Raw genomic sequence first — 8702 nt, forward strand, 5'->3', positions numbered from 1 at the left:
TCAAGGACTGTTTCAGACTCAGGCTGTGGCTGTGGCTCTGCCTCTGTTTCAGGCTCAGGCTCTGTTTGAGGCTGTGTCTCTGTTTCAGGCTCTGGCACTCGATCAAGGACTGTTGCAGACTCAGGCTGTGGCTCGTGGCTGTGGCTGTTGCTCTGGTTCGGGCTCTGGCTCTTTTTCAGGCTCTGGTTCTGAATGAGGGCTTGGTTATGGCACTGATTCAGGGTCTCGCTCTGTCTCTGGCTGTGTCTCTGTTGCACCTCAAACGGTGGTTTGTTGTTGTTGTTGTTGTTATTTTCTTTCTGGGGTGGGACAAATGTTTAGTTGGGGCGGGGATTATGTTAAGTTTAGCATAATTGTTTCTTGCTTTGTTTTTCTTTTACTATTTTTTAAGGTTATTGTATAGTTTGTATTTTGCTTTTTAAGGGGAAAGGGTCAGGGCTGCCTGGGAGGGGGCCTCAGCCAACAGAATGGCTGGGGCAGGTTCCCTACGGGGGGATGTATTGGAACACCCAATCTCTGTTATCGCGGTCGGGAGGAGCAGTTGCACTAAGACCAGTCCACGTCTTTACCGAAGATCTGGTTCTGACTCTGATTCTGATTCTCTGATTCTGGCTCTCTATCAAGGGCTGTTTCAGACTCAGGCTGTGGCTGTGGCTGTTGCTGTGGTTCTGGCTCTTTCTCAGGCTCTGGTTCTGAATGAGGGCTTGGTTCTGGCACTGATTCAGGGTCTCGCTCTGGCTCTGGCACTCTATCAAGGACTGTTTCAGACTTAGGCTGTGGCTCTGGCTCTGTTTCCATTCTTACAATGGAATGTACACAAAACTAAGAGAGTTTGTGTACTGGTCAAGTAAACGCTTCCGCTGCGCCATCAGCAACGGCTCACTTTGCAGAGCATTAATTAAGTCCAGTGCAGAGATTCCTGTTGCAGTACAAGCTTCAAAGTCTCAGCAGCAAAGAAATAACGACACAGGGAAGCCTGTCTTTCCAAAGACAGGTTTATTGCAGAAAGATAACAGAAACACCTCCGGAGCTTTCGGACATTTTTGCTTCACGCCCCACACCACGCAGAGAAAGCGAACACTCTTTATATACTGAGCAACTTAACAACTTAACGAGCTTGACTACTTAAAGTTACATGACATTGCTAACTTGCCAGCGTCTTAGGTTTCACACCCTAACACCCCCTCTCGCTGGCAATACAAAGAACAAAATTACTTCAGACCCATTTCTTCACAAAAGTTTTCATGCCGCTGAAACCTAAGCGGTTTTGTAAAACCATCAGCTTGATTTTCATGACTGGGACAGTAATTTAATTTAACAATTCCTGCTTTTACCGTTTGACAAACATTTTGAAAGCGGATATCCAAATGTTTTGTACGACCTTTATGTTGGGATATTTCTGTTCCACCTTAAAAGGGAGCAGGCTTGTGAGTCACAGAGTCTGCGCATGTCCTGTTCACAGGATGTTTATGTTCTGTTGTTTCCTTTCGATTTCAGTCGGGTCGAAGACACTGACTCAGAATGGACGTGTTTTCTTTTGTTCTGTTCTACGCTAAATAAAGTCTGTAAAATATGCTCTTCTGCGATGCAAGCTTTCTGCTGTATTTTCTGCTGAAAGAGGGTGCACCAGTCTAGGAATGCAGCCTGTCTATTTCTAAGGCTTTGTGCCCCTAACTGTTGGATCTGCGTGACTACGGGAGGCCGATGGATCGTCCGGTAGCCGGCTTGGGGGCCATGATGGACGTTATCTCCCTGGCAGTTTCTCAACAACAAGGTTTCGGGCCCAGATTCACAGCACCTACAGGAGAGTAAATGCTGCAACAGACTGCGTTTAAGAGGTACGGTGGGAAAAGCGAAAGAAAAAAGGGAGGCTTTTGGCTTTTCTGTTTACCTCGCAAGGAGTCTTTGATCTCCGGCAAGGCTTAATTGGCCTGGGAGTTGAGCCAAAGAGTTCGTGATTAATGAGCTGCCAAGATACGAAGTCTTTGAAGGCATAAAGGGCTCACGGCTCAAGTAAAAAGCTGAGATGGATCTCTTACAGACCTCAGAAACTGCTCCGTGTCCACTAAAGCTGAATGGCCACAACTATCAGACCTGGGCAAGGTACTGTGAGGGCCAGATGAGAAGGCTTGGAGTATGGAATACCGTTTCTGAGAACCCCCCAGCCCCTGTGACAGATGAGTGGAAAGCACAGGGTTCGAGAGCCATGGGAATAATTTTGCTCTCAGTAGCTCCTGAAGAGTTAATCACCTTGGCTGGCAAGGCAACTGCCCGTGCGATGTGGGACGGGCTAAGAGCCTGTCATCTCCGACAAGAGGCTGGGTCTGTGTTGCTTTATTTCAGAAAGCTGCACAGGAAGCGTTTGGAGCCAGGGGAAGATCTTAGAGCCCACGTTTTACAGTTGCAGCATCTCAGACAGGAGTTGGCTCAGAGAGGTTTCAATATGCCTGAGTCACTGTTTGCTATTCTCATCCTGGACTCCCTGGATGAAAGCTATCATGCCGTGTCAAGTCAGCTGGCGACCCTCCCTGCGCAAGACCTCACTGCTACAAAGGTCTTGGCAACTTTGCAAAATGAATACGATAGAAGGAATGCAGCTGAGTCGGCTTGTGCGCTTCAGGGGGAGCGAAGTGGGACAGCATTCCAGCCTCCAGGGGGAGCCAAAGCGTTGGCAGCTGTGAAGTGCTGGAACTGTGGGAACCAAGGTCATACTCAGAGGTTTTGTCCAAAGACTGGAAATAAACAGAGGAAAAAGCCTGCAGGTGGCCCGAAGCAGAAGGGGGGGTGGAAAGCCCGCGCCAGGGAAAAACAAAGCGATGTTTGCTGGCACTGCTTCACCAAAGGCTAAAGGCACGTCTGCTGGCCAGGAGCAGGGGGGCAAGCTGCAAAAGCCCACGCCGCTGCAAAACAAGGGTTTGCTTGCTGTAAAGACTGCTCCAACAGCCAAAGGCAGCTTTGTTGTTGATTCAGGCAGTACCCGCCACATCTCGAAGGATCGGCACCTCTTTATCTCCTTCAAGCCTCAGGAAGGTGAGATCCACCTGGCTGATGGAAGGACGTTGCAAATTGCTGGAGAAGGGACTGTGAAACTTGCAAGTTTGCACACAACCATCAGCGGTGTACTTTTTGTTCCAGGAGCGGCGAGCAACTTGCTTAGCGTCCCACAGCTTACTGGGCGTGGTTTTCAGATTTCCTTCAAGAGGAGCGTCTGTGTCATCAGTAAAGGCAAAGAGGACTATTTGCATGCAAAGTTTATGGATGGTTTGTTCCATATAACTTATGATGACACTGCTGTTGTATCTAATGCTGATTCTTGTTGTGTTGCACAAACTAACAAAGTTCTTCATGCAGGTTGCATTCATGATGCACATCGAAGGTTTTGTCACCTCTCTTGGAAGGCACTGGCCAAGATGCCAGAGGTGGTTGAGGGTTTGAACATCAAACCTTGTAAATTTCACATGAAATGTGTATCTTGTGCAGAGAACAAGGTGAAGGTTGCTCCAAAAGGCAAGGAGTCTAGCAGGCAGGCTTCCAAACCCTACCAGCTAGTGCACGCAGACCTGGTTGGGCCACTTGCGCCCTCTTTAGGAGGAGCAAGGTACTTCATGATTCTGATTGATTCCTTTTCCAGGTACATTCATGTGTATTTGCTCGAACAGAAATCGCAAGCGTTTCCGAAGTTTAAGGCATTCTGTGCTTGGTTGGGAAATGTGCACGGAAAATGTATTTCCTGTTTGTTTACTGATCGGGGCGGGGAGTTCAATTCTCAGCAGTTTGAAGCTTTCCTGACTGAGAAGGGAATCCAGCATGACATGTCAACGCCCAGATCGCCATGGATGAATGGGCTTGCGGAGAGAGCAAATCAGACATTGCTGCAAGGAATAAAAACCTTGTTGCATGATGCCAATCTCCCTGATAGGTTTTGGGGGGAAGCTTTGGGGAATTTGGTTTATTCCTTTAATCGCAGATTGTCATCACCCATTGGTTGTACTCCCTATGAGAAGATGTTTGGCAAGAAACCCAACACCAAACACATGAGAATCTTTGGATCTGACATGTGGGTCCACTCCCCACAAACCAACAAGCTTGGGAAGCGTTGGGCACATGGTTTGTTCATGGGGTACGAAAAAGGTGCATACAGGGTATGGATGACTAACTCTAAGTCCATTAAGTTCACAAGGAGTGTTGAGTACAATCCTAAATGGGGGGAAAATGTGGGAATTTTCCAGTGTTACCCAGAGGAGGTTGAAGGTGATGTCAAGCAAGCAGCTAAAGCTGAGGAAGCTGCTGAGGATGATGATGAGGATGATGATGAGGATGATGATGATGATGATGATCAGAGTTCGGATTCCAGTTCAGTGGGCGGCGCTGCTGCTGGTGTCAGTGACAGTGATGACACAGCAGACTACCAGAGCGCAAAGGCCTCAGTCAGACCATCTGATGCGTCTGACAATGAACTGGAAGAACCACTGTTCACCATTGGTCATTTTTCTCCTAAGAAGGAGGAGATGAGTCCAGAAGACCTGCGTCTAGTACGTAGGTCTGAAAGGGCGACCAAGGGCAGACCTCCAAAGAGGTATGCTGATGAGTTTGCTAAGACAGCAACTGCTGTTCTTAGTAGCTCAGAGAAGGTGTGGGAACCTTCAAGCTTCAAAGAGGTTCAGGAGTTAACCTCTGAAGATGCTGAGCCTTGGCTTAATGCCATGAAGGCTGAAGTTGATTCCTTGAACAGGAACCAAACTTGGGAACTGGTACCGGTAGTCCCAGGAATGAGACTGGTTGGCAGCAAATGGGTCTTCAAGGCCAAGACAGACCAGAATGGCAAGGTTGTTAGACACAAAGCCAGATTGGTTGCCAGAGGTTTTTCACAGGTACCAGGACAGGATTACCACGAGACCTAGTCACCCACAGTCAAATATGAGAGCATTCGGCTGATGCTCAAGATCGCTGCGGAGGAGAAACTGCATGTTTCCCATCATGACATTAATACAGCTTTTTTGTACGGGATTTTGGGGGAGGAGCTGTTTATGCTTCCACCTGATGGGATGCAGATACAGAAGGGAATGGTCTGTAAACTGCGGAAATCCTTATATGGTCTCAAGCAGAGTGCCAGGTGTTGGAACACAAAGCTCACTGAGACATTGCTTTCTCTAGGTTTTCACCAGGGCAAAGCTGATCCATGTGTGTTTGTCAAGGAGGAGGGGCAAAACAAACTGTATTATTTATGTTTTGTTGATGATCTTCTGATGTTTTGGAAGAATCAGGCTTTTTATCAAAGCACCCTAGCTCAGCTGAAGGAGCACTTTGACATGAAGGATCTTGGTGAGGTATCCAACTATCTTTCTCTGCAGGTGGAGAAGGACCAAGCAGGTAATTTTCTGGTACACCAAACACAGAAAATTGCTGATGTCTTAACCAGGTTGAATTTGGTTGATGCAAACCCAGCAGACACACCGATGGTGACAGGTTACCAGGTAGACGGTACTGCTGAAGGGTTTTCTGACACAACGCTATACAGATGCATTCTAGGCAAGCTGAATTTCATTGCCAGATGTTCAAGACCTGACATAGCTGTAAGCTGTAATCTGCTTAGCAGACATGCCAACAACCCTACGGTTCAGGATTGGAAAGCTCTGAAGCGCATAGCCCGCTATTTGAAAGGGACTATGCACTACAGGCTGAGGTTCACCAGTCAGAAGACTGGAGGTCTTGAAATCTTTGCAGATGCAAGTTTTGGAAGTGACACCACGGATGGTACAAGCACTTCTGGAGTATGCTACATGTACAACCACTGCCTGTTTGACTGGTTGTGCAAGAAGCAGACAACAGTAAGCCTAAGTTCCTTTGAAGCAGAACTCAATGCTCTGTCATTTTCACTCATGGATTGTGAATGGTTGATGCAACAGTTTAAGGACATCAGAGTGTCTGTGAAATGTCCTATACAAGTGTATCAAGACAATAGATCGTGTTTGGCTTTGCTGAACTCCGAGAGTTGCAAGCAGAGAACCAAGTACTTGCAGATTAAGCTACATTGTGCAAGAGAGTGTATTCAGAAAGGACTGATTCAAGTGTCCTACATGCCAGGAAATGAAATTCCTGCTGATCTGTTGTCTAAGGTTGTTAACAGAGAACAACTTAAGGTTTACACACAGAGGTTGCAATTGGGTTGAACCACAGGTACTACAGGTTACACGGAAAGGGGGAGAATGTTGGGATAGTTCCGTTCCACCTTAAAAGGGAGCAGGCTTGTGAGTCACAGAGTCTGCGCATGTCCTGTTCACAGGATGTTTATGTTCTGTTGTTTCCTTTCGATTTCAGTCGGGTCGAAGACACTGACTCAGAATGGACGTGTTTTCTTTTGTTCTGTTCTACACTAAATAAAGTCTGTAAAATATGCTCTTCTGCGATGCAAGCTTTCTGCTGTGTTTTCTGCTGAAAGAGGGTGCACCAGCCTAGGAATGCAGCCTGTCTATTTCTAAGGCTTTGTGCCCCTAACTGTTGGATCTGCGTGACTACGGGAGGCCAATGGATCGTCCGGTAGCCGGCTTGGGGGCCATGATGGACGTTATCTCCCTGGCAGTTTCCCAACACTTTAAACTGCCCATTTTGTGCTAACTTAAGACACGGTTGATTATCACCCCATACAGTGATTGGAATGATGGCCTTTTCATACATCTCTTGTGCCAAGCATTTTTAAAATTCTAGATCTCTACATAACTCAGATAAGGCACAGAACTCAGCTTCTGTTGACGACAAAGTAATCAGGTTCTGTTTCTTGGATCTCCACCCAGTCAGAGAGTTACCAAATTTTATTACACAGCCATACACTGATTTTCTATCCTTTAAATTTGCCCAATCACTATCTGCCCAACAAGTAATCTGTGCTTGTCCTTCCGAAGATAATTCAAGGCAAAAATCTTTGGTGTATTGTAAATATCTTAACAGTCTTTGAATTCCTTTCCATGCATTTACAGTAGGTTTCGAAGCTTCTCTGCTGAGTAAGTTAACAGTGTAAGCAATATCTGGTCTACTCCATTGCGAAAGATGAAGTAAGCTTCCCAGTGCTGACTGAAAGATTTCAGCACACTTGAATTCAGCACTATCCATGAACTCATTGTCTTTTACAAAACCCATTTCCATTGGTGTTCTAACACCTGCACACTCCATCATGTTAAACTTTTTCAACATTTGCAATATCTTGCCTTTTTGATTCAGTAGAAAACTGCCATTTTTGGTCCTATCTATCTGAACACCAAGATAGACCAAGATTCTTAACTTTGAAGTGTTTATTTAACTCTTTGGCTAGTTTTTTTACTTGTTCTTGTGTCTTTGAAGTATAAAACAGGTCATCTACATAAACAAGCAAAGATTCTTGAGCATCTCCTGAACTTCTGAAATATAAGCAATTGTCAGCCTTGCTCCTGCTAAAACCAATGCCTACCAAAACGTCATTCAAACATTCATTCCAATTATGAGCAGATTGCTTGAGTCCATAAATAGATTTATGTAGTTTCCATACCTGATTTGATTTACCAACTTTCAATCCTGGTGGTAGCTCCATATAGAGCTCTTCAGCCAAGTCTGAATGAAGATAAGCTGTAGAGACATCAAATTGATTCACTTTGAACCCTTTCTGAGCAGCAACTGCTAATAGTGCCCGTAGGGTTTCACTCCTTGAAGTGGGTGCATAGACTTCGGAATAATGTAACCCCTTTCTTTGCGTAAAACCTCGAGCTACAAGCCTTGCTTTGTACTCTGGTTTCCCCATCGCTGTTGTCTTTATCCTGTACACCCACCTACAACTTACTGCCTTGGTACCTTCTGGCAGTTTGGTGATGGAAAACACACCCAGTTCTTTCATAGAATTCAACTCCTTTTGCATGGCCTCACGCCACCTACTGGCCTCCTCCTGGGGTAATTGCTCAACCTCCTCAAAACTTTCAGGTTTGCAATTTGCCAAACCAGCCCAAACACTAATAGCTTGGTACCTTTCAGGAGGTTTACCTTTGTTGATACGCTTAGAACGCCTTAACAGTTCCTGCGATGTTCCTTCAGTTTCCCCCTCTGACCCAGAATCACTAGTCGTCACCTGTTTGTCACTAGTAGTTGAAGAACTTTCTGATTCTGACTTTACACGTCTCTCTTGCTGTACAGGTGAACTTTTAGAGCTAGAAGATTCTGACTTTACAGACTTGGGTGAACTAGACGATTTCTCACCCTCGTCCTCAGACTCAAATTCCTCAGTCTGTTCTGGAACTAACACCTGCCCTGGGGCCTGAGTTTCATTGTTACTGTTCACCACATCAAATAGTATGTCAGGATTTCCATGAATTTTATTCCAACCATCCTGTTCACAAAATTCCGCATTTCTGCTGATTGTGATTTTCGTTTGATTGCCTTCTACATTCACAAATCTCCAACCTTTTGTGTTTGCTTGATAACCACAGAAAAACATTTCTTTAGACCTAGGATCGCCTTTCCTACGTTGTGCCCTAGGCACCAGCACATAAGCACGACATCCAAAAACTCTTAGATGATCAATTTTTGGTTTTTCCCCAAATAGCATGAAGTAAGGAGTGTTGCCTACTGTGCTATTGTACACTCTGTTAAAAGTATAATTCGCATACAGTGCAGCCTCAGCCCAAAAACGCTGTGGAAGTCCAGAATCAAACAGCAAAGCAGCACTGGCTTCCTGTAATGTT

The sequence above is a fragment of the Podarcis vaucheri genome (genome assembly GCF_965113315.1).
Source record: "Podarcis vaucheri genome assembly, chromosome: W".
NCBI classification, from domain to species: Eukaryota; Metazoa; Chordata; class Lepidosauria; order Squamata; family Lacertidae; genus Podarcis; species Podarcis vaucheri.